At 37.0% G+C, this 27,895-nt stretch overlaps 1 protein-coding gene across 1 annotated transcript in view; it reads left to right on the top strand.

Annotated features, from left to right (window-relative positions):
• Positions 1-27,895, top strand: part of LOC121379849 — a 206,620-nt gene that overhangs the window by 1,057 nt on the left and 177,668 nt on the right. The window lies entirely within an intron of this gene.

Below are 27,895 nucleotides of genomic sequence, written 5' to 3'. Positions count from 1 at the left end.
CACTGATCAATATATTGACATCAACAAAACATGAAACATTTTTGGACTGGTGGTGATGGGTCACACTGTTTTCTTTGCATACTAAATAACAACCAATTGCAGACACTGTTAATTAGCTGACCTTGACAAGTGATGTGCATTAAAAACTTTGACCCTGACTGTCAATTACCATAAAAATCAAGCTGCATAGTAAGTAAAGTTGATTACGCTGACTACAGTTTATTTCGAGGAGTGTAAATTGTAAAGTACTCATTGTAAAATAACTCCTCATATGCTGTTGATGGAAGGGCCGCCTGAGTGTAATGAAATAAAGTTTCAAGTTTCAAGAATGAATGTTTAATGACATTCCAGCATAAAAAACCAAATGTACTTAGTTAATTGAATGTCAATGGATTTAAAGGCACATGTTCCTCATATCATTGTTGAGTGTTTTTGGCTAAAGCATAGTTTTTAGTTTGAAATAGTAAGTTTGTCAGAGATCTTTTAAAAGTAAATTTTTGAGTGCACTATCAGCTACAGATTGCATGGACACTTGCCAGCTGTTGAAAAGCTTCCAATTTTATGTTGAGACAAGTAAATATTAAGAGGAACTTAGACCTTTATTGAAATTTAGCAGTGCGTGGAAAGCAAAGTATATATTTTTAAGTTATCGGAAATGTGGTTGATCAATGTTCCATGTTGATATAAAAACTGATAGTATAGTGTACATGTTGCGTGACGTTCGTGTGTGAGATCATACTACTGTTTGTAAGTTTTAAGTTAATCAATTATGTGCAATCAGAAGTGGGACAAGTCCTGCATTCCACGTTCACCATGGACCACATGCAAGACGTACCGGTAACTCGTGTGTGTATTCAGTTCCATGTCACTCACCTTTGTAGAAAGCTACTCAGCCTCAAGTCTCTGCCATTCACACGACCAACAATGAACGGCTAGCCTGAACAGAAATATTGTTCTCCAACTGACTCATAAATAATCACACAACTTGCTTTTTAAAATAATGTTTACACTTTTTTATTTTATTAATCAGTATATGTGTACTAAATAATTATATTAGTGAGTTTTTGAAATCCTGTTTGGTAATGAGAGAGAGAGAAAGAGATAAAGAAAAATAGAGAGCAAGAGAGAGAAAGCTAGACAAACAGAAAGACAGATAGAGAAAGTTTGTTTTGCTTAATGACACCCTAGAGCACATTGATTTATTAATTATCGGCTTACGGATGTCAAACATTTGGTTATTTTGACATATAGTCCTAGAGAGGAAACGCAGTACATTTTTCCATTAGTAGCAAGGGATCTTTCATATGTACCATCCCACAGACAGGATAACACATACGACAGCCTTTTATATACCAGTCGTGGTACACTGGCTGGAACAAGAAATAGCATAATGGGCCCACCGATGAGGATCGATCCCAGACCAACCGCGCATCAAGCGAGCGCTTTACTACTGGGCTATGTCCCGCCCCACAGATAGAGAGAGAGAGAAAGTGAAAGAATAAGCCAGAAAGAAAGAGATAGAGAGTGTGTGTGTGTTGTTGTTAGAAAGATTAATTTAGTTTCAGGACTCGCAATACAGTGCAATATGGCCACCTGTTATCTTTTTAATAGCAGGCCAAGAAAAATATGCTTTGCCAAGAAAAAAATATGCTTTGCTATAAATTAGACAGCACAGGTAAAGGTTAGGATTTGGGATAAAGACTGAACATTTTAGAGGATTATGGAATTAAAATGGAACAAAATCACAAGCTAAATAGCTGATGAGATAATCGTACGTGTATACATTTATCTTGTGAAAAAATGGTATACGATATTTTTTTGTGTGGTTTTAGTAGGTGAATTTCTATTTCATCCACTACTCTCGAGTGCCTAATAAACATAGGGTCTGGAACATTTTCTAAAATCAATTAAAAGTAGGGTGTGGAATTAGCATAGGGTGTGGAAATAAATAAAAAAACCAATAAGAGTAGAGTGCGGAATTAGCATAGGGTCTGCAAATTTAGCTAAACTGTAAAAATTTACTAGTAATGAAAACAATTTGGTTTAACGTAAAAATAAAAATAAGTGTTTTGGAAATAACAAAAATATACTATTGTTGTGTGTACATGTAATTTAGAAAACAAGCGGCTCAGAAATCAAGAACTTGTAGTAAATTCCATAATATGAAAAAATGTGTTCACTATAAACATATGTTTCTATTATCTAACTGTTACAACTGTGTCACTGTCACACACAATTAATTAAAACTGTATGTGTGTTTGTACATTTAAATGAAATTATGATAATTAATGTGAGGCGAGATTGCAGCTTTGAAAAAAAATCCAAAAGTTCCATGCAAGAAAACCAAAACAATCAGGGCGGGTGACAGCTCGCTAGATTCATCTCCTATATTTAACACATGGTCATTTATAACAAAACGTAATTTCAGCAACTTAATTTTGACCTGTATCATTCTTTATTTTTAAAGCATAGGTGGGGACACTTATGATGCCAGGGGCTGGCATGCATAAATCTCAGCTGAAGATTCACAAACAACTGTGGTCATCGGCCATGCCAGCTGTTAGCGGAATGCGCCGGAACTGGAACATGGTTAGGAGATGTAACTCTGCCTAATTTTTCTCGCTAATTTCTAATAAACTCTAATTTGCAAGTGAAAATAAAAAGGTTGAGTGGAATTTGTAATTAAAATGAGTGGAATTTGTTATGTAAAAAAATATATATAAAAAGAGGAAAGAATATAGATAAAGTTTGGGCCAGTTCCCCTTATCCTAAAGGAACTGTACTTTATCTACTCTGGTATACATAGCTTAACAAAAAGTCATATTTACCTTTAAGAATTTGGTACCCCTGTCTTCAATGTTTAGTGAAAAGATGAAGTGTTGAAGTGTAATTGATTACTTTATATAAAGTGCTTGCATGAACTGTTGCATCGATTTACAGGTGAGCACTCAATCGAACGCATCCTAGGAATTTACCCAACCGAATAAAACTGAACCGAGCCGAGCAATAAAAACAAAATGGCGGACAACAATGTTCGGAAACGTGTGTTTACATTTTGTCGTAGAGTAACATACTTTGTTGTGCCTTAATGGTTCAAATGATCAATTAAGCAGAAAAACAATGTATGTATATTAATAAATAAATAAATAAATGTATTATCTGAGCACAAAAGTTGACATTTTATTTGACAACTCGGAAAATTGTAAATTCCGTTTAAGATTTGCAATTCCATGATCGTGGAAAATCGGTACCCCTAATAGACTTATAGAGGCTATACATGTATGTAAGCATTCATTTTGATAAATTAAGAATTGTAATAAGCGTTGGGTGCTGAATTAGCGTAGGGGGTTACATTTTTTAAAGATGTAATTAAAAGTAGGGTGCTGAATAAGCGTAGACACCACCATTTTTTCACAAATTTAATAAACGTAGGTGTACGTTTATTTGGCACTCGAAGAGTAGGTCCTAAAAATTGACTGCTTTGTGCTATTGCGAGCCTTGGGTTTCATGTTTATAGAAATATGACTAAATAAAATATGCTACATGTTCAGTTATGTATTCAGAAAGATGAATAAATAATTATATATGCTATATGCTTGTGTGTGTTAATATATATATATATAGCCCGATCACGAAGAGGGTTCATCTGGATACGAGACAGTTTATGACCTGTGTTGTTTCCCTTCACCTGAAGACTATGCAATAAATTATGTATGCGTGTACAATGCCCTTGCACTTGTTTACAATGTATGTTTATACATGTACATGTAGTAACGGAGGTACCGTAATCACTTTGAGTGCCGGCCAATTTCATGGTGTTTGAAATCGTCACATCTTCAGCTGCTTCAGCTGCTATATTTCAGTCTTAGACCACAGCATGTTCATTAATTGTCTCTACAAGTATAAGTAGTCAAGCAAACATATGTCTATCCATGAGACAGTCCATTCATTTATCCATCAATCTATTTGTCCATTCATCTATCCATCCATCCACCCATCCATTGATCCATCTATTGCTTAGTCTATCCATATATCCATCCATACATACATCAAACAATTCATCCATACATTAAACAATTCATCCATAATCAATCTGTCTATCCATCCAGCCACCCAAACCCATCCATCCACCCATACATCAATCCATAAATTCACCCATCCATCCATCCATCCATCCATCCATTCATCCACCCACCCATCTATGCATACATTGATTAGTCCTTCTATCCATCTACCCACCCACCCATCCATCCATCCATCCATCTATCCAAACACACTTACCCATCCATCCATCCATCCATCCATCCATCCATCCAAACCCACTTACCCATCCATCCATCCATCCATCCATGTATTTATCCATTGCATACTGAACTGTATGTTGAAAATGATATTAAATTAATGTTATTTTATGATTTTTAAAATATATTTTTGTTTTGTGACAGTTTTTGTTTTATATTTTTTAAAGCACGATTACCTGTGTATGACATGCCATTGGTGTAAAAGAGTGGTCAGCTTTATTTGTTTGACGTGCTCAGTTGCTTCACGCAATTTCTCACCTTACATTTTCAAACTTTTATTTTATCTTAAAAACATCTACAGTTTGGTTATTGGTTTATGCACAGTTGTGGAAATATGCAAGTATTATGCCTAGCTCCTGTAATTGGGAAGTGGGTGATGATAACTAAGCCTCACCTTAGAGTCAAACACTGAACACAACCCATGTGTAGGAGCATCTTTTAACATCTGTTTCTTCAACGTTAACACCCCTTCTCAGTTATAATAGTTCTACAAGTCTGCATGATTCGACAAATAACAGCTTTTTTACCATTTCTAATCTTCAACTGCAGACAGGGTCCCTTGATTTAAATTTGACATGTTTATTACACACTTGCCTGCTATAACTTGATAAGTGTGAACAAGATCTGTCATATCTTTATAAAGAGCCAGCTGGTTTCAGGGTGCATACCACCAATTCAAATTCCATACACTAGAATAGTAACATATGGCTAAAACTGCTACGTGCAATATTTCTATTAATATATTATAATGATACTATGGATACAGAGCCAACTCTGGATGAGCAGAACCGTTTGCCAAATCATCTATTTAACCTTTAGACTACTGGATTAATTTTTAACAAAAACCACGTTGAGTGGGTACAAGTTTATAATTTTTACTCACATATATTCACTTAAATGTTTTATAAATACATGAAATAAAGTTCATATATGAATCGGTAAGTATTATTTTTGTGTCTTTTTTTTTAAAATTTTATTATTTTAGATCGGCTAATGGTGATTAAAATTAGGCAAAAAATCAAAAAAGTTGCGTTTACGTACGGGCATTTGTGGCCAGCTGTCCAGTATTTATGTCCATTATTCCCGATAACAGTGGTTTTCTGACCAGAATTGTTTTTTTAAAACCGAACTAAGATTCATATTGCAATATTTGGTAATTTTCGTTGTTGGTAAAACGATCAAATTTATTATCAAATTAGCTGTCACAATCGGCTATCGATCCCTGAAAATGACCGCGACGTGCTGCCATTGTTGTCAAGCGAAAATACTTGCCGAAAACCACTTTTTGAACTCAAAATTTCAAGGTATTTTCAATTGAAAAAATCAAAACAAAAGCCACCATTTTGAAAAAAAATCTTTTTTCTTTAATTATATTTCCGTTTCCGGTGAGTGTCGTGTGCAAAACGGCGGGAAATATGAATTGGGGAATGCACTGTATACAGTGTACAGTATATCGACTGACGTGACGTCGGGCAAAATATCTCGCCTGCAGTAGTCAGAAGGTTAAACTTCAAAAATTTTATTACATGAAATATTCGCAAAATTAAATTAAATTTGCCAATTGTTTTTAAAATTTGTCAAAGTTGGCGAGTGTCAGCGCTAGTCCTATGAATATAATTACTATAACCCCTTACTGTAGAAGTAAATGAATAATGGAGGGTTAAGCTGCTCATTTCTAATATTTTAGGAAGCATCTTTAACTACCCTATAGTTCTGCACAAAATTATCCTAATTTTAATTGATTGAAAACATTTTATTGCAGATGCTGTTTATAGTCAAAAGGATTGGGCGTAAATAGTTATAAATAGGACCCTGCACATCTTTTATGGGCAATAGTAGCTGGTATATTAAACATTAGTTTTGTTTAATGACACCACTAGAACACATTGATTTATTAATCATCGGCTATTGAATGTCAAACATTTGGAAAATTTTGACATATATAGTCTAAGAGAGAAAACTTGCTACCTTATTTCATAAGTAGCAAGGGAGCTTTTATATGCATCATCTCACAGACAGGATAACACATACCACAGCCTTTGGTATACAAGTTTGGACGAGAAATAACCCATTGGGCCCACCAACGGTGATCGATCCCACACTGGCCACGCATCGATTCATGTAAGCACTGTACCACTGGGCTACATCCCACCCCTGGTACAGTAATACTTGTTCAAATTAAATTACAGGGCTAGATAAAACTAGGTTTTTATAACACCTCCCTTCATGTATATCACCAATAGCAGACTTGGTCGCATTTCATAATGGTAGAAGTTAAGAAATGTTTTCATTGCCCTGGGCAACTGGTATACTAGAAAAGTTACCTTAGATTTTGAAATATTGTTTCCTCCACTAAATACAGGATTACAAACCAGTGGCGGATCAGAAAAATCCATTTAGGGTGGCTACAATAACATAAGGCGGAATGCCAAGGGAACTTTGGGGAAGGTTTGAAAGGGGCTCGTAAAAAAACAAAAAAAAACAAATATATAGTAAAATTATAACTGTCGCAAAATTTAGGAAAGGCCTGGGCCCCTGGCCCCCCTAGATCCGCCTCTGCAAACTAACACTCACCCTATCAACCCGAGCATGTAGAGATTTCTGGGGACCAGTACAGTTGGGCTCTGTCCCAGGTCAGGTCACTAGCCATGCCAGAGATCAGACCTAAGACAGACATACCTGAAACCTGTGTGAGCCACCCTAATAGAGTTCCCAGTCACTCTGTCCCAGGTCAGGACCATCACTAGCCATGCCAGACATCAGACATAAGACAGACATACCTGAAACCTGTGTGGGCCACCCTAATAGAGTTCCCAGTCACTCTGTCCCAGGTCAGGTCACTAGCCATGTCAGAGATCAGACCTAAGACAGATATACCTGAAACCTGTGTGGGCACCCTAATAAGAGTTCCCAGTTGCTCTGTCCCAGATCAGAACCATCACTAGCCATGTCAGAGATCAGACCTAAGACAGACATACCTGAAACCTGTGTGGGGCACCCTAATAGAGTTCCCAGTTGCTCTGTCCCAGGTCAGGTCACTAGCCGTGTCGGAGATCAGACCTAAGACAGACATACCTGAAACCTGTGTGGGGCACCCTAATAGAGTTCCCAGTCGCTCTGTCCCAGGTCAGGTCACTAGCCTTGTCGGAGATCAGACCTAAGACAGACATACCTGAAACCTGTGTGGGGCACCCTAATAGAGTTCCCAGTCGCTCTGTCCCAGGTCAGGTCACTAGCCGTGTCGGAGATCAGACCTAAGACAGACATACCTGAAACCTGTGTGGGGCACCCTAATAGAGTTCCCAGTCGCTCTGTCCCAGGTCAGGTCACTAGCCGTGTCGGAGATCAGACCTAAGACAGACATACCTGAAACCTGTGTGGGGCACCCTAATAGAGTTCCCAGTCGCTCTGTCCCAGGTCAGGTCACTAGCCGTGTCGGAGATCAGACCTAAGACAGACATACCTGAAACCTGTGTGGGGCACCCTAATAGAGTTCCCAGTCGCTCTGTCCCAGGTCAGGTCACTAGCCGTGTCGGAGATCAGACCTAAGACAGACATACCTGAAACCTGTGTGGGGCACCCTAATAGAGTTCCCAGTCGCTCTGTCCCAGGTCAGGTCACTAGCCGTGTCGGAGATCAGACCTAAGACAGACATACCTGAAACCTGTGTGGGGCACCCTAATAGAGTTCCCAGTCGCTCTGTCCCAGGTCAGGTCACTAGCCGTGTCGGAGATCAGACCTAAGACAGACATACCTGAAACCTGTGTGGGGCACCCTAATAGAGTTCCTAGTCGCTCTGTCCCAGGTCAGGTCACTAGCCGTGTCGGAGATCAGACCTAAGACAGACATACCTGAAACCTGTGTGGGGCACCCTAATAGAGTTCCCAGTCGCTCTGTCCCAGGTCAGGTCACTAGCCGTGTCGGAGATCAGACCTAAGACAGACATACCTGAAACATGTGTGGGGCACCCTAATAGAGTTCCCAGTCGCTCTGTCCCAGGTCAGGTCACTAGCCGTGTCGGAGATCAGACCTAAGACAGACATACCTGAAACCTGTGTGGGGCACCCTAATAGAGTTCCCAGTCGCTCTGTCCCAGGTCAGGTCACTAGCCTTGTCGGAGATCAGAACTAAGACAGACATACCTGAAACCTGTGTGGGGCACCCTAATAGAGTTCCCAGTCGCTCTGTCCCAGGTCAGGTCACTAGCCATGTCGGAGATCAGACCTAAGACAGACATACCTGAAACCTGTGTGGGGCACCCTAATAGAGTTCCCAGTCGCTCTGTCCCAGGTCAGGTCACTAGCCATGTCGGAGATCAGACCTAAGACAGACATACCTGAAACCTGTGTGGGGCACCCTAATAGAGTTCCCAGTCGCTCTGTCCCAGGTCAGGTCACTAGCCATTTGTTTGTTTTGTTTAACTACATCGATTTATTAATCATCAGCTATTGGATGTCAAACATTTGGTAATTTAGTTGGAAGATAGAAAAGGAATCATGTTACATTTTTCCTTTAGTAGCAAGGCATCTTTTATATGCACCATATATACCAGTTTTGGTGCACTGGCTAAAACGAGAAATAGTCCACTGGGCCTACCGATTGGGATTGATCCCAGACTATCACTATCCCGCACATCAGGCGAGCACTTTACCACTGGGCTACATCCTGCCTGGTAATGATGTTAATGCACGACCCAGTCTGCAGTTTAAAGGGACGGACCCTAGTTTCAACCCGTGAAAATGAACACTAAGTTTAGTTAATCTACAAACCTGTAACACACTGGGATTTAAAGTTTACAATTGAGTGAAACATGAGTCTGTGACTTTGAAATGGTGAAATACCCTCTAAAAATAGACTCCATAACTGTTACTTCTCAAATGCATGTGTGTTTTTACAAATATGAGAAATGTATTTTGTGATATTAAAAACACCAGGATGACCAAAAACACTTCAAATGTAGGGAAATTGATAATCTAAACCATAAAATCTAAGTAAAGTATGATTTCAGTTATCAAAAACAGCTATAAGAGTCAATATATGCCTTAGTGTTTAAAAACTAGGATATGTCCCTTTACGCTGACAGATGTGGGATATATATAGAATACTATACGAGTTTTCACTAGATATAATTTTTACGAAACGAGTGAACTTCTCAAACGTATCTGACCGAATGAAAGTGAGGTCAGATACGTTTGGGAAGTTCACGACTTTCGTAAAAATGATATCTAGCGAAAACGAGTGTGGTATTTTATTTATTACCCTCCTTTAAATCACGCAAATTATGAAAAATAAATAAATCAATCAATCAATTTTGTAGCCTATTTCAAGACCGGATGTTGATTTGCATAACTAGCCGGTGCACGACTACGTACTGTCGCATTGAGAAATAGTTAGTTTTCAGGGGAGTGGTGTAGACGTACTTCCCCATAAATTTCCATCAGGTTTCATTTTTTAATTTAAAGAAAGCTGTAAGGTACATGCATCAATATATGTTTATTTTCATATTGGGTGAAAAATGGGTAAAACTAATCCATAATTCCATATTTTAACAAAACGCCCCCAAGAAACAAATGTTCCCGTTACCCCACTGGTTATGCTAATAATGATGAATTCACAAATCACAACTGACAATAAGAATTTGTTGACCAAAAATCCAACCAATAAGAGAATAACAAGTGTTTTTGCAGTTAAAAACGTGTAGCTTGCAAAAGAAGCTGAGTTCACGGGAAAACTAGTTATAACTTTAAGGTCGACGACAGTCACTTTTCGTGCCCTTGTTTTGGCTTTCTTTGTACACAATAAATATAGCATATCTTACCGTAATTTCACTTGAAATCCATATTTCGTAAAAGGTACAATTTTTTAATCACAGAATTTTCTTCAAACACATTCAGGTGCTTCAGTAATGTTCGAAAAAAAAAAAAATCAATAGGAATTTTGCATTGGATTTTTTCCAGCATTCTTAAAACGGAAACGTCATGTACCCAGTTTGTGGTTATTGTAAGGAGGTGCAAAGTGACGTCATTGGAATTCTGACTTCATTCAAATTCAAAATTAGCTATATTATTACAATGCATCGCCGCATTAAAATAAAAACTGGTCTACTAACCTTGACCCCTGTTAAATTTCTACAACAAGCAAACAACGCTGTTTACAGGTCGGTATATTTTACTTTTTCATAATTCTACAAAAAATATTAAGTTAACGTTGGATATGTTTCATTTATTGTGTACGAAGCCAAAACAAGGGTCCAAAAAGTGACTGTAATAGACCTTAATAATGATGAATTCACAAATCACAACTGACAATAATAATTTGTAGACCAAAAATCCACATAATAAATAAAATGAATATGTTTAATTATTGTTCTATTCATTCCTTTATTTTTATTTTTTATTTAAAAAAAATTCTCGCGCGGTCCAGTTTACATCAACCTTTAATGAATGACATTTGTAGTAAAAGTTGTGGATATTACTGACCTTGACATTAATTATGAATGAAAAAAATAGTCCCGTTATGCTAATAAGGTCGCTGTCCAACCAATCGAAATTGACTCTGTTCCCTGTTGACAAATCAAAATACAGTTTGTACGAAATTTGTACGACACTGCTATATCTTCACCAGGAGGGTAATAATACATGTTTCTTACACACTGACATTATATCATGGTCTTGACTAATGTTACTCCCAACCCCATGATGTTACAGCACAGCCCTGTCTGCACAGTGAGTGTTCATGTTTAAATGTAGGATATTGCAGATGTTAGTATATCTTAAACACTCATAATATTTTACAGTTTGAACTTCCAACCTTCAACATGTGGACTGTTACACACATGTGTCTTACACACTTACTGTTATAGCAGGCGTGTGTGCAGGGGGGTGGATCCTTGTTTGGGGGGGGGTCAAAACCCTTTTGCTCCAAGCAAATCTGACTCACCTTAAAAACTTTGTTTGCAAACAAACACACCCTCAGCATTATTTTCTACATATACACCTGTGTAGGTTTAAGTGGGAAATAGTCGTGCCATTTTTTATCAAGTAATTAATTCTACAATTATATGTGGTAAGGGTTTATCAAAGGCCATGGTATGTGCTGTTCTGTCTGTGGGATGGTGCATATTAAAGATCCCTTGCTACTAATGGAAACATGTTTCATCTCTAAGACTATATATCAAAATCACCAAATGTTTGACATCCAATAGCCGATGACAATTAATAAATCAGTGTGCACTACTGGTGTCAGTAAAGAAAAGAAACTAACTTTATATCAGGTGATGAGTCTTGAGTTGATGAATGCCACTGAACCACATTACGTGGATGTTACACTCTCCCCCATTAACAATGCTACATCATGCCTGCTACCAGTGTGATATTATGTGATAGTCTCAACCCTCCCCCTGTCCCTGACACCCAACACTGACAATGTGCACACATTCTCCTCTGACGTTTGTCTGTGGGCGATAGTATTTCTGTGATTTGCTCTTCATTTGTACACTGATATATCCCAGATAAGAAAGATCAACTTTCAGGCTGCTTTGCTCAACTGGCTTTATCTTGTGTCTTGTACACTGCATATATTTGAAAACCCCCAAGAATCTATATTCACCACATTCCAAGATCTATACATTAATGATTTGTAGAGTTCGACAAATCCACTAGCCTTCCGTCTCGTCTAGTGAATTTCTGATCTGGGTTAGTGAAAATTATCAAGACTATTACTATAATATATAAGACACTAGCCAAAGCTTCTGTAAGTGCTAGTAACTTTCTCAAACATTTGTTGAACACTGACATTAATTTTTTTTCAGGTGGGGAGGAGGGGTGGGGTGTTGATTGTGATATTAATAACATAGTATGGCAATCTGCATATATACACATCAGAATTGTCTGGCTATCAGATTAAATATGTCTTGCACTATTATCTAAAGTACATGTGTAGGAAATTACATTAAAGTTGAGGATTATGGGTAAATGGCTATACAGAGGGTTTACGCTGGACAACAAAAATTATTAGCAATCTGGCAAATTAGATCAGAAAATCTGTAGCCAAATTCAAGTGACATTTAGCTAAATAGAACTTTAAAACAAAGACGCTATACACACGCCCTCAGATTTCATGGAAACGATCATTTCCGGTACTCTGTGGGTAGCATGTCGGTAAAATCATGGATCCGAAATATCTCATGATTATTATATTGAGTACAACTAGTCAACAAAAATAATATATGTATTATTGTTTTAAAAAACACATTTTCCTATGGGTTCCCATGATCAAAAGGCAAGGAACAGAAAAGGTGTTTCCCATGAAATTTGAAATCCTATGGCCTGTATACACATACCAACAATATATGGTATTTGAATTGACCTGACGGCAAATTGGTAATAGCACATATTCACCAAATTGGTAATAGCACATATTCACCAAATTGGTAATAGCACATATTCACCAACTTGGTAATAGCACATATTCACCAAATTGGCAATAGCACATATTCACCAAATTGGCAATAGCACATATTCACCAAATTGGCAATAGCACATATTCACCAAATTGGTAATAGCACATATTCACCAAATTGGTAATAGCACATATTCACCAAATTCAACTTTAAATTACATTTGGTGGTTTGGCGAATAATAGCTTAATCTCTGTAGACATGCATATTGAGAAAAAGTCATTTTAATTAGCAAAAACATTACACTGCTAATTCTTTTTTAAACGTTGAATAACACAAACTGTAATATTTTACTACATCTAATGAAATTGCTTTGAGGAACTGTTTTTCAGTTAAGTTTAAAAACAAAATTAATACTTATATTTTCTGTAATTTGGCTAATGTTTTTGAAATAAAATATTGTATTCATTTAGTTTATAAACTCATAAAAAAGATAATTTTGAAAAATGTCTTCTTGCTCAGCATATTTATGATGCTGACTTTACCATGCTTTGTTAATTTTACTGAATATTATAAATAAATATACTTTTCATACATTATTCATATTTCTTCCTTTTTCCTGCTTGTGTGCATTGCGTGAGATAATAAAATTGTGAGTGGCTGCATATGAAAACAGACTGTCCATTCATAACTGACAGGAAAGTCAGTGAAGCATTCGCTGAGACCTCGTGAATAATAAAAATGTCATCTTTATGTAAAGACTGGTTTGAGTTTCTTATTATACACTTGAACAGCTTTTTAATCCATTTAACTTGCTTTCAGCATCCTTCCCTTGTGGAAAGCCTGTGGGGGAAAGTCTTAGCGAATAATAGCTCCAATTACAACATGTTTTCTACAAGACACCATAGGACATTAGATTATATAAATAATTGGGCCTGGGCCTTTGGTGCCAAGTTTATGGCCTGTTTTATGCAGTCATACATATATGACATTGTGTCAATAAGATTGCTGACCTTTTTAAAAAAAAAAAATCTGAGTTGAAACATATTTTTATTACCAGCTTTATTGCTTTAATAAAAATCTAATCTGCATGTGGTGTGGTTGCTTAAGAATTGATTGTTACCTCTGATTGATGTGACAACACAGAACATTCCTAAAGCTTTTATCTGTCCCTCACACAAACATGGGATTGTTGCAGATGTGAAGAAGCCCCCAGTTCAAGTGTTTCTTTTATGTCTAGGCATTGGTTGTGTATATATATATATATATATACATTGTAAAATTTAAAGTTTGTTTTGTTTAACGAACACATTGATCCATTAATCATCAGCTATTGGATGTCATTTGGTAATTTTGTCATATAGTCTTAGACAGGAAACCGATACATTTTTCCACTAGTAGCAAGGTATCTTTTATATGCACCATCCCACAGAAAGGATAGCACATGCCATGACCTTTCATCTACCAATCATGAAGGAGAAATAGCCCAATGGACAGACGGGGATTGATCCCAGACCGACTGTGCATCAGTCAAGTGCTTTACCACTGGGCTATATGTCCTGTCCCTTTACGTGGTAGAGATCCTGGATGAAATTTGGTAGTCATGTAAACTTTGTTTGAATAGCTTTTGGGTTTGAACATAGACTTACAGTAGAGAATCTCCCCCCCCCCCCATGTGGGTTTTTTTGTACATGTGACGGTACATGCTCTTAATTTCTTTTCGCCTGTGGCGTTATTAATTGTTTTAGAAGGCCGTGTGCAGTTCCAAATGCACTTAGCCCAGATGGGCAAATTGTTACGTAAAGCATTCGCGCGATCGGGCATTCTAATACACACCCAGCCCAGGTGCGGAGCCATGTGGCGAGTAGTTACGTAATACCTCTGCGAGTGCGGTTTTTACAACCGTGATTTGGCGACGATGGCGACAGCCAGACTGACGATCAGAGAGAAATATACCGACTCTGGGAGAGGTGGATTTTCAGATGATACGTGAGGTACCGCCTTGTACCCCCAGGCGATTTTCTGATTTATAATAAATAGCTAGGGTTTAGAGATATCTGGGAGAAGCAAAAAGGAGAACAAGGAAGGCTTCCCGGGAACGTTGTCCGTTTGGACTTTGGTAAATATTTTATTTCTGCTCTGTTGTATAACCTTGATGTGGTTGATGTGACTTTTAAATATTTTAATACTGTATTATACCAATATTCTTTAGACAGTGTCTTCGGTCATCTGACGAAGTAAATCGTAGACTTTTTGTTCTAACATTATACGAGTATTTGGTAATATAAAGCTTAGCCGGTCATCCTAGAAGACCTAGGTACACTGTAGGTTATTGTCTTTATTGTGATAGGTACCAGTATTAATTCTGTGTTACAAGGTTACTGAATGAGTAGTTAGGGTTAATTAAAAATTAACCAGTTAGGAATAGAGCTGTAATTCCTTTATTAATTAAGTTCCCCTGGAAGCGTTTCTCAATTATTACACGTGTGGGTGTTGTGTCACAGTGAAGTGATTAGCATATTGTGTAAACTAGACACCTAGAGATTAACTAATTAAGTGATCAGTTCTGGGTTGTTATTATTGTTGTTATTAATTAACTACTGCGGCTGTACATTTGTCAGCGTAGGTTAATACAGATTCCAAAGTGTATTGTGTTTTTGTTGTGTTTTCTAGTGAACTAAACGTGCTATATTACATATACTTTATATAAGATCGTATCTTTGATCATACCTAGAGACGAGCCATACTCGGGTAAATACCGCCCGTTACAGAGAGATCTAATAGATATACAGTTAGGAGAGATATTTGGATAATCGTGTTTTATTCAGTTACGGGAATTATAGAATCCCCTGACAGTACATGATCTTTGTTTTGTCATATTTGATTGGAAATTATAGTGTAGTGTTTCTAGACTGTTATTTTCATACAAACATTCTTTTTAGTGAGTATTGGAAATTATAGTGTAGTGTTTCTAGACTGTTATTTTCATACAAACATTCTTTTTAGTGAGTATTGGAAATTATAGTGTAGTGTTTCTAGACTGTTATTTTCATACAAACATTCTTTTTAGTGAGTATTTAAAACATCAGTCACTCACAAATTATCAATGCTATTGGTGTATGCACCATCTGAAATAGTTACATATGCTCATGACTTTTGACATATTCTACTGTTGGTACATGAAAGGCTAAGTTGTCGTAAATATATTATAGTTGTACACATTGTGGCTAAATGTAATTAAATAGAGTCGTTCTTTGTGACACGTGTTAGTGGGAGTTTTATAGGTATAGCTGTTAAAATAGAATCGTTCTTTGTGACACATATAAGTGTTTATAAATGAATGTATACACCAGGGTCATTAGGTGCATTAAGCATCTTTCCACATCACTGAATGAGAATGAAGACACTATTTTCGTAATATTCCATACAGTCATGTTTACCTGTAGGTGTATGACATCATTTATAGGAGTGGCAGATGGTGCTTTCTAAATTTACGACACTTCACGTACACTGAGTTCAGTGGAGTAATTAATTATTTTTTTTTAACAAACTGAGAGGTGTGCTATTTGCTGTTTTGTCCTACCTCAAGTGATGAAGTCAAAAAGCGAGATGAGTTATTACCTTGTGGTGATCATGACGACACCAGTTTATGTCTATAATTCCACATGTATGTAGCTCCAGCATTAAGTGGTCTAATCCAACTTCAGTGTCACAAACTATAAATCTTCTACCAATCAAACTTGGTTTATAGCTGTACCTTACATGTATGCATGCATATCTCAATGCATGTTGTAAAAAATAGTAAATTTTATAATTTTTATTCTTAATTTCAAATTTATCAAGTCAGTTTTTGTAGCAAAAATTAAGACGCAATGTGAATAAGCTTTTCCTTACTTCGGAGTAAAATGTTAAAGTTTGTTTTGTTTAATGAAACCACTAGAGCACATTGATTAATTAATTAAGCATTTGGTAATTTTGACCGGCCTTGGTGGTGTTGTGGTTAGCCATCGGTCCACAAGCTGGTAGGTACTGGGTTCGGATCCCAGTCGAGGTGTGGGATTTTTAATCCATATACCAACTCCAAACCCTGAGTGAGTGTTCCGCATGGCTCAATGGGTAGGTGTAAACCACTTACACCGACCAGTGATCCATAACTGGTTCAACAAAGGCCATGGTTTGTGCTATCCTGCCTGTGGAAAGTGCAAATAGAAGATCCCTTGCTGCCTGTCATAAAAGAGTAGCCTATGTGGCGACAGCGTGTTTCCTGTAAAAAACAGTGTTAGAATGACCATATGGTTGACGTCCAATAGCCGATGATAAGATAAAAAATCAATGTGCTCTAGTGGTGTCGTTAAATAAAACAAACATTACTTTGGTAATTCTGACTCATAGTTATCAGAAGAAATCCGTTGCATTTTTTTTCTAATGCAGCATGGGATCATTTAATGGTTTATATGCATATTCCCACAGACAGGAAAGTACATACCAGCCTTTGTTCAGTTGTGGTGCACTGGTTGGAATGAGTTGAATGGATCCACTGAGGTGGTTTGATCCTGCGACACAAGTATACAAAATCCCGCCCATCGAAGTAAAGCATTCACATGGTATAATGTAATTTTGTTGGTACACTTATAAATGAATAGACATGTGTTTCACATAATTTTAAAAGAAAATAAAGTTTAGAGCATGCTGTGAATGAGTTCCCAGGACGGAGGTTGAGATGTTGAATGTTGAGATGTTGAGATGTTGAATGTTGAGATGTGCTGTGGAGAACCAAACGGTCAGAAATTATCGTTGTTCCTAGTTTATTTGTCTTCTCTTCTGTTTTCTGTTTAAGCTGAGCTACAGGGCTTCTGAAGCTTTTAGAAAGAAATATTGTCATTCCAAGGCACAATATTTCATGTGAACCATTACTCTGTTAGCATGTCAGTTTTACAACTTTCAACTTCATATGAACGCCAATCGGTTATGTAGTGCATCGTTACATTCTAAAATTAAATGTTGCACACTTAAGGATCATCAAAAAAAAATTCTATTCTTTAATGTTCTAGACATTTTTTTTAGGATACCGATGTGCAGCACATCATTAATCACATTGAAACTCACTGGTTACATAAATATAATTCACGTAACCAAACAATCGGTTACCTAGATAAAAACTGCATGCACCAACTTCTGTTTTTTTTATGATTTTGAAAGATTGACCCTGCATTGAAATCTCTGCATCAAGGAAAAAACTTGCATTCACATTTGAAATTGACAGTTTTAGAAATAACTGTAAAAATGAATTAATTAGTTTTTTCATTCATTGACGAAGTGGTATTTAAGCTGTTCCATTCTGCCTCGTGATAGGACCTGACAGCTGCCTTTACTAGGATCTAGTGTGCGGTTCAGTTATAAACCCATCAAATAATTGCGAGGGTCATTCCTATTGCTTTCTTGCTTTGCTCATTGTCCAGATCGAAAATCTTTTCCATTCCCAGAAGATTTTTCGTTTTCGTTGACATATTTGGCAAATGGCTTTTTCCAGATACAATCTCAGTTCTTAATTTGCACCAATTTCCTCCTTTGCAAATCAATGTGTGTAACTGACGTTTCAGATGAATTGAGGCAGATTGCATTGGCTATAAATCATTGCAGAGTTCAGTCCCATGCATCCACCGTTGATAACAGTTATTAATCAAATAGTGATGACTGGTATTTAAGTCCAATTTAGCAACTTAATAGTCTGTGTGTATGTACACACATGAACATCTGATGTTTCAGTATGAATAGAGGTGAAAAACTACAAAGTTATTGATCAAGTAGTGATGACTGGTATTTAAGTCCAACTTAGCAATTTAATAGTCCGTATATTTGTACACACATGAAGATCTGATGTTTCAGTATAAATAGTGGTGAAGAACTAAAACAGTTATTAATCAAATAGTGATGACTGGTATAGGCACCGCTAATTAACGGGCCAACTTAGCACCTTAATAGCGTGTGTGTACATACTAGTTAGTGCATGATTATGTCTATATGAATGAGATGGAACCTCAGCACCTTAATAGCGTGTGTGTACATACTAGTTAGTGCATGATTATGTCTATATGAATGAGATGGAACTCAGCACCTTAATAGCGTGTGTGTACATACTAGTTAGTGCATGATTATGTCTATATGAATGAGATGGAACTTAGCACCTTAATAGCGTGTGTGTACATACTAGTTAGTGCATGATTATGTCTATATGAATGAGATGGAACTTAGCACCTTAATAGCGTGTGTGTACATACTAGTTAGTGCATGATTATGTCTATATGAATGAGATGGAACTTAGCACCTTAATAGCGTGTGTGTACATACTAGTTAGTGCATGATTATGTCTATATGAATGAGATGGAACTTAGCCGTGAAGAGATCGGCTGATGCCTGCTCTGTCTAGGATCAAATTTGTCGCAGATACATTTTCACGTAAATTAACCACTTGTTACATGACTTGTAAATTATCGTAGTCCCACTCACGTGGCTAGTGTATTTTTATAACAATTGTAGAAGCCGTGCTTCCTAGTACTTCTTGAAGCAGACGTACAGTTTCCTTTCTGATCTCTTGTGTAATTGTCAGACAGGAATATCACCTATATTTAACAAAGGATATAGCTCAATAATCATGAATTTATTTTTTCTTTTCTCAGTTATGCAATTGTCAGACAACAAACTGAAGAGTTTCCTGGAGGCAAATTAAGTTAATTTAGTTACCATGCTAATCACAATTCTACTGGCAAATTAAGTTAATTTAGTTACCCGTGTTGATCACAATTCTACTTTAGTGGGAGTATTAATCCACTGATTAATCAGGGCCGTAGCTAGGATTTTTTGTTTGGAGGGTCAACTGAGTAGTTAATAGTTTAAAACTCCTTAAATGGTTAAGAAGGAGATTTTCTTTAAGTTTCTGTAATGCTTTCCACTAGCTATGGCCCTGTTAATGTCGGGTAAACTAATGGGAGTTCACCGACATCTAAACCTGGTCAGACACCTGTATGATTAATAGTACTAAACATCTACCTGTTCAAAGAGACCACACACTATTCTGCTGTATCTTCTAATATTGTCTGTGTCAAACTACCTGTAATAATCAGCCACCTGTGTAAAGATAAAGAAACCTGTATTAAGCATTTTATGTTCACCTGTCAGTAGATTGGTGTTTTGTGTAGGTTTGACTATGACTCATGAGTACAGTATTTTTTAGTTTAGTTTTGTTACTGAAGTTTTTTTTCTTGATATTTTTATTCTTATTATTTTTATTAATTCTTTCTAGTGTATATAAAAAATTCATAAATTCTAGTCATGTAATGCAGTTCCTTTCTCTTGAATTTAAATTCCTTATTGCAATTCTAGTTTCTTGGGTTTAATTTCTTTTTGTATTTCCTTTTGTTTTTCAATCATAATTCTTATTACAGTTCTTTCCTGAGTTAGGATTCCCCATTGAATGTTTCTCTTTCTCGCTGGAGCAGAGAAGCCAAACTGGCTCTGTGTTTACGAAGGTATCCATGTGATTACGGGACGAGGTGCGCATACGCTCGTTTTGTCGCGGTCCTGTAATATGTGTTAGAGATGGCTGAAATACCAAGTGGTTAGACCCGATTAAGGTGTTTACTCAACAAATTAATGTTCTAAGTGCTGTTTAAGCAGCTATTGGACCACACTGTCACTGCCCTTGTCAACAGTTGGAACTTGCTTTTCATTTGGCTTCCTCGTATTACTTGGGAACTTTTTAATTTATCAATTATTTTGTTGATTACTAGTATGCACTTGAAAGGTTTACTCGTTCTTGTCTACAATTTATTGCTACATCAGCACATTTTCCCTTGTATCTGGAAATACTTATAGTCAAAAGATTATAATGATGTCTCAATAAAAGTATATATATATGTATATCCTTGTTGACAATTTGAAATATAACCTGTATGTTTTACAAAGCTGACTGGTTAAAAAGCCAGTTTGTTTGGTCCCTTTAGTGGCCTTTGTAAATAGACATGCCTGTGATTGTACTTGTTAGTTAATCTGTAATCTGTATGTTGATATCCTTGACATTTTAATGTCCTTTTGTATTGGAAGGCCAAATCTATTCATGTGGCCTGTCTAGACAAGTCTGATTGTGATGCACAGAGTATATTATCTATAAGTTTAGGTTTGTATACATATTACGGTAGTTAATATTGTCTTTGAAGGGTCACTGAGTTGGCTTTACTACTGTCAGGGTTTCTGCCAGAGGGTAGGGAGGGTAAAATTATGTATCCTAAAATCTTGGAACTTAAACAATATATTTTTAGAATTTTTAGATAGATTAAAGTAAGAGAACTGCTGTTTAATTTTTTTTAAAGTGCATGGAATGCAGTGTCCAATTTCAAAAGATTTTAAACCCATAACTGCCTAATAGAAGTATTTATGGTATGTTTTGTTTTTATTACATACACTTGAATTATTTTCAGGCCTGACTGCATGATATTATAGTGTTTGTTTGGTATCAATAAAATGACTTCAGTATTGAGGTATTTAAAAGTCTGGCTATTACAAAGGTGTTTTTATAGACTGGTGTTTTTATACACTGCTGTGCCCATTCATGCCAGTGCACCCCGACTGGTATATCAATGGCTGTGGTATATGCTATCCTGTCTGTGGGATGGTGCATATAAAAGATTCCTTGCTACTGATGGAAAAATGTAACAGGTTTCCCCTCTAAGACTATATGTCAAAATTACCAAATGTTTGACATCCAATAGACGATGATTAATAAATCAGTGTGCTCTTGTTGTGTCATTAAACGACAGAGCCTTTAACTTTTATAGACTGCTGTATGTATTGTTTTGTGTGCATGTTAACAGTAATATGAAGGAAGGAAATGTTTTATTTAACGACACACTCAACACATTTTATTTATGGTTATTTGGCAGTGGACATGGTTAAGGACCACACAGATATTGAAAGAGGAAACCCACTGTCTCCACTTCATGGGCTACTCTTTTCGATTAGCAGCAAGGGATGTTTTTTATGCACCATCCCACAGACAGGATAGCACATACCACAGCCTTTGATATACCAGCCATGGTGCACCGGCTGGAGCGAGAAATAGCCCAATGGGCCCACCAACGGGAATTGATCCCAGACCGACTGCGCATCAAGCGAATGCTTTACCACGGGGCTACATCCCGCCCCTCAGTAATATGACTTCAGTATTGAGGTATTTAAATGTCAAGCTATTACAAAGGTATAGTGAGGTGATCTTCATGAACTGCTGTATACTACATCCCACCCCTCAGTAATATGACTTCAGTATTGAGGTATTTAAATGTCAAGCTATTACAAAGGTATAGTGAGGTGATCTTCATGAACTGCTGTATACTACATCCCACCCCTCAGTAATATGACTTCAGTATTGAGGTATTTAAATGTCAAGCTATTACAAAGGTATAGTGAGGTGATCTTCATGAACTGCTGTATACTACATCCCACCCCTCAGTAATATGACTTCAGTATTGAGGTATTTAAATGTCAAGCTATTACAAAGGTATAGTGAGGTGATCTTCATGAACTGCTGTATACTACATCCCACCCCTCAGTAATATGACTTCAGTATTGAGGTATTTAAATGTCAGGCTATTACAAAGGTATAGTGAGGTGATCTTCATGAACTGCTGTATACTACATCCCACCCCTCAGTAATATGACTTCAGTATTGAGGTATTTAAATGTCAAGCTATTACAAAGGTATAGTGAGGTGATCTTCATGAACTGCTGTATACTACATCCCACCCCTCAGTAATATGACTTCAGTATTGAGGTATTTAAATGTCAGGCTATTACAAAGGTATAGTGAGGTGATCTTCATGAACTGCTGTATACTACATCCCACCCCTCAGTAATATGACTTCAGTATTGAGGTATTTAAATGTCAAGCTATTACAAAGGTATAGTGAGGTGATCTTCATGAACTGCTGTATACTACATCCCACCCCTCAGTAATATGACTTCAGTATTGAGGTATTTAAATGTCAAGCTATTACAAAGGTATAGTGAGGTGATCTTCATGAACTGCTGTATACTACATCCCACCCCTCAGTAATATGACTTCAGTATTGAGGTATTTAAATGTCAGGCTATTACAAAGGTATAGTGAGGTGATCTTCATGAACTGCTGTATACTACATCCCACCCCTCAGTAATATGACTTCAGTATTGAGGTATTTAAATGTCAAGCTATTACAAAGGTATAGTGAGGTGATCTTCATGAACTGCTGTATACTACATCCCACCCCTCAGTAATATGACTTCAGTATTGAGGTATTTAAATGTCAGGCTATTACAAAGGTATAGTGAGGTGATCTTCATGAACTGCTGTATACTACATCCTACCCCTCAGTAATATGACTTCAGTATTGAGGTATTTAAATGTCAAGCTATTACAAAGGTATAGTGAGGTGATCTTCATGAACTGCTGTATACTACATCCCGCCCCTCAGTAATATGACTTCAGTATTGAGGTATTTAAATGTCAAGCTATTACAAAGGTATAGTGAGGTGATCTTCATGAACTGCTGTATACTACATCCCACCCCTCAGTAATATGACTTCAGTATTGAGGTATTTAAATGTCAGGCTATTACAAAGGTATAGTGAGGTGATCTTCATGAACTGCTGTATACTACATCCCACCCCTCAGTAATATGACTTCAGTATTGAGGTATTTAAATGTCAAGCTATTACAAAGGTATAGTGAGGTGATCTTCATGAACTGCTGTATACTACATCCCGCCCCTCAGTAATATGACTTCAGTATTGAGGTATTTAAATGTCAAGCTATTACAAAGGTATAGTGAGGTGATCTTCATGAACTGCTGTATACTACATCCCACCCCTCAGTAATATGACTTCAGTATTGAGGTATTTAAATGTCAAGCTATTACAAAGGTATAGTGAGGTGATCTTCATGAACTGCTGTATACTACATCCCACCCCTCAGTAATATGACTTCAGTATTGAGGTATTTAAATGTCAGGCTATTACAAAGGTATAGTGAGGTGATCTTCATGAACTGCTGTATACTACATCCCACCCCTCAGTAATATGACTTCAGTATTGAGGTATTTAAATGTCAAGCTATTACAAAGGTATAGTGAGGTGATCTTCATGAACTGCTGTATACTACATCCCGCCCCTCAGTAATATGACTTCAGTATTGAGGTATTTAAATGTCAGGCTATTACAAAGGTATAGTGAGGTGATCTTCATGAACTGCTGTATATTACATTGTTTGTAGACACAGTAGTTAATGAGGAAATAGGCTCTGAGGAAGGTGATTGATCTAATGACACACTACACCTGAGGCGGCAGCTTCACTTGATAACACAGAGTACTGACCACACAAAATAACCCCAGGACTGGTTTAGCTATAAAATTCCAACGATCATTGGATTGTGACCGTTAAGATTACAAAAAACTCCCACATTTAAATAAAGAATGTTGAAAGTGGTTAAGTTTGATGACACACCCAGGCTGTACATCAATAGAAAGAAAGTTTAAGGATTTGTTTAATGATACCACTAGAGCACATTGATTTATATATCAATAGAATAATTATTTGTTTATGAATCATCGGTTTAAGCTAACAAACTCATAAAGATCACTCCCATTCAATTTTATTCAACCATAATTTTTTTATGTTTTTTTTTTATGGGGGGGGTGATGGGGGTGAGAGACTTGTTTTTATTCCTTTTTTCTCCCAGTTTTAAAAAATAATTGAATTGTTAAAATGCCAGTTTTTTAAATGTTTGATTGTGCCAAAACACACCACCATTTATTATTTATAATAGTAAACAAAAATGTTAACAGTGTTGAAGAGTTACTGGCATGTTCTGGTTGTCAAAACATGGGTATATAAGTGTTGTGTTACAGATTACAAATGTAATTCTTTTCATATGTCCTCATCTAATCTACATGTTCAATCCCACTAACACCATTATCCTGCAGTGTGTGGAAGTACATTAAACGTTACACTTAAGTTGTCTTATTGTCAGACTTGTATACTGCTTCGAGCTCTAGCCATGAGAAAACCGATTGATACGCTTGCTTGTATCTTTAGAGAAAGTTCAGGCCTGTTTCATGTGGAACATGACCACGCATCAGGTAACAGGACTAATGTTGAACAATGACACGTCGTACTTCTTCAGATGTCTGCATATCTTGTAGACAAGTGGTTCTCGCTTGAGGTCTTATGACTTGTAGACCAGTGGTAGAGATCTCACCTGAGATATGATGACTTGTAAACCAGTGGTAGAGATCTCACCTGAGATGTGATGACTTGTAGACCAGTGGTAGAGATCTCACCTGAGATGTGATGACTTGTAAACCAGTGGTAGAACCCAGATCTCACCTGAGATGTGATGACTTGTAGACCACTTGGTAGAGATCTCACCTGAGATGTGATGACTTGTAAACCAGTGGTAGAGATCTCACCTGAGATGTGATGACTTGTAGACCAGTGGTAGAGATCTCACCTGAGATGTGATGACTTGTAGACCAGTGGTAGAGATCTCACCTGAGATATGATGACTTGTAAACCAGTGGTAGAGATCTCACCTGAGATGTGATGACTTGTAGACCAGTGGTAGAGATCTCACCTGAGATGTGATGACTTGTGGGATCAATCCCCATTGTAGAACCCAGTTTATTTTACCCATTCCAACCCACCCCAACTAGTGTCTCATGACTGGTTGACCACTTGCTATGGCATGTGTTGTCCTGTCTTGTTAGGAGTTAATGTGTCAGTTACCACCATACAGTTCCAACGAGTAGACTTGGTTACTGAGTTAATGTGTCAGTTACCACCATACAGTTCCAACGAGTAGACTTGGTTACTGAGTTAATGTGTCAGTTACCACCATACAGTTCCAACGAGTAGACTTGGTTACTGAGTTGATGTGTCAGTTACCACCATACAGTTCCAACGAGTAGACTTGGTTACTGAGTTGATGTGTCAGTTACCACCATACAGTTCCAACGAGTATACTTGGTTACTGAGTTGATGTGTCAGTTACCACCATACAGTTCCAACGAGTAGACTTGGTTACTGAGTTAATGTGTCAGTTACCACCATACAGTTCCAACGAGTATACTTGGTTACTGAGTTAATGTGTCAGTTACCACCATACAGTTCCAACGAGTAGACTTGGTTACTGAGTTAATGTGTCAGTTACCACCATACAGTTCCAACGAGTAGACTTGGTTACTGAGTTAATGTGTCAGTTACCACCATACAGTTCCAACGAGTAGACTTGGTTACTGAGTTAATGTGTCAGTTACCACCATACAGTTCCAACGAGTAGACTTGGTTACTGAGTTAATGTGTCAGTTACCACCATACAGTTTCAATGAGTGACATGGTTACTGAGTTAATGTGTCAGTTACCACCATACAGTTCCAACGAGTAGACTTGGTTACTGAGTTAATGTGTCAGTTACCACCATACAGTTCCAATGAGTAGACTTGATTACTGAGTTAATGTGCTATTATCCTGTTCAATTATTTAGACCCAAAGTTTTTTGCAAATGTTACGTTTATTTCCTATTTGATATTTGTTTTCTTTGCATTTACATGAAAACAAACCCAAACCCCGACAGGTTTTATATACAAATCATCATATAAAATGCACGAAGTTGACTTAATTCCACTTTTTAAAAATCTCTGTCTTTTGAATGCACGTTATTTCGCCTATAAATAACTAATGTCATTTGCATATCAAAACATTGGGATCTGAGGCTACGTGAAGGCCATTATAGCTTGTTTCACTAAATCAAGGTTATCATTGTTTTGCAGTGTGTAACAGCATTGTGTAATCTTTCCGTTAAACATAGATGTAAACAAACAGAACATGTAACCCTTTCTTGTAGGTGCATTATATTTAATAAATTTAGTTAATGTATTATGTATTTTTTTTTTATTATATCAATTATATATTAGCATACCATACCTAACCTAACACAACTGAGGTGTAGCACAGTAATAAACACAAATCACCTCACACACCGCAGGAATGTGCTTTCCAAATTTATAAATAAATTTAATGCAGGGCCGGACCCAGAAGACCGGGGGGGGGGGGGGGGGGGGGGGGATAAAATGTCAAAGGCCACCAACATCAAATAATAATAAAAATGTTATTTAATTTGCCTCTAAATTGGGAACTCATACATGTATATATATATATATATATATATATATATATATATATAGTAGTTAGGGTGGTGCTAGGGGCTGGGGTTTGGGGGTGGGGTGTTTGGGGGTGGGCTATTGTTTGGACTCGTATGGGTTCAACCACTTTTTCATCCCGCAGACACAGCCCTGAATGTTCAAAATATAATAGCATTGCTTGGTCAATAACATCATTATTTTGATCTATGACTGCACGTGCTATTGTAGCAGTGTGTAAACCACGTAAAATACAAGTTAGGTAGGGTATATAAATTCATTGAAAATGTATTAGTCGACATTCTTGTTATTGTTATTTGAGGAAAAATATGGGTAAATCGAAAAACACTTCAGTTGATGTAAAATCGTGTATTAAGAACGTTTTCGATTATTTTGAAGATGAATATCAGCACGGTAGACCTACGTATGCTTCTTATTGAATTGTCGATCGAGTTTCCGCTGCACTTAAAGTTTCGGTTTCAACAGTAAAAAGAACTGTGAAAAATCTAAGCTCTACGAATCCAAGCACAGAAATCACTGTTAAAAAACGAGACCGAAAACTCATAGATTTATTTGATAAAGATGTTATTAGACGACGAGTATACAGATTTTATAGAGAGGGCAAATTACCTACATTACATAAGATTAACGTGGCTTTAAGGGAGGAATGTGGAATCAACATATCCATATCAACTTTACGAAGAACACTCCATGACCTCGATTTTAAATACCAACATATGTCTACAACCGGAAAAGTGATTTTTGAGGACGCCAATATATCAGACAGGAGACTGTCCTATCTCCATGAAATATCCAGTTTACGAGAACAGGGGTATTTAATAGTGTATCAAGATGAGACCTGGGTGAATGTCAACCACACAACATCCCACCACTGGACAGATATCCACCCGGGCACAAGTACCGCCAATCACCTGCCGAAATCAGACGCTGCTGATCGAGTTCCTAAACTCTG

Source organism: Gigantopelta aegis, chromosome 8 (genome assembly GCF_016097555.1).
Source record: "Gigantopelta aegis isolate Gae_Host chromosome 8, Gae_host_genome, whole genome shotgun sequence".
Taxonomy (NCBI): Eukaryota; Metazoa; Mollusca; class Gastropoda; order Neomphalida; family Peltospiridae; genus Gigantopelta; species Gigantopelta aegis.
The sequence above is the reverse complement of the archived record's forward strand: the minus strand, read 5'-3'. Positions and strand labels throughout refer to the sequence as shown.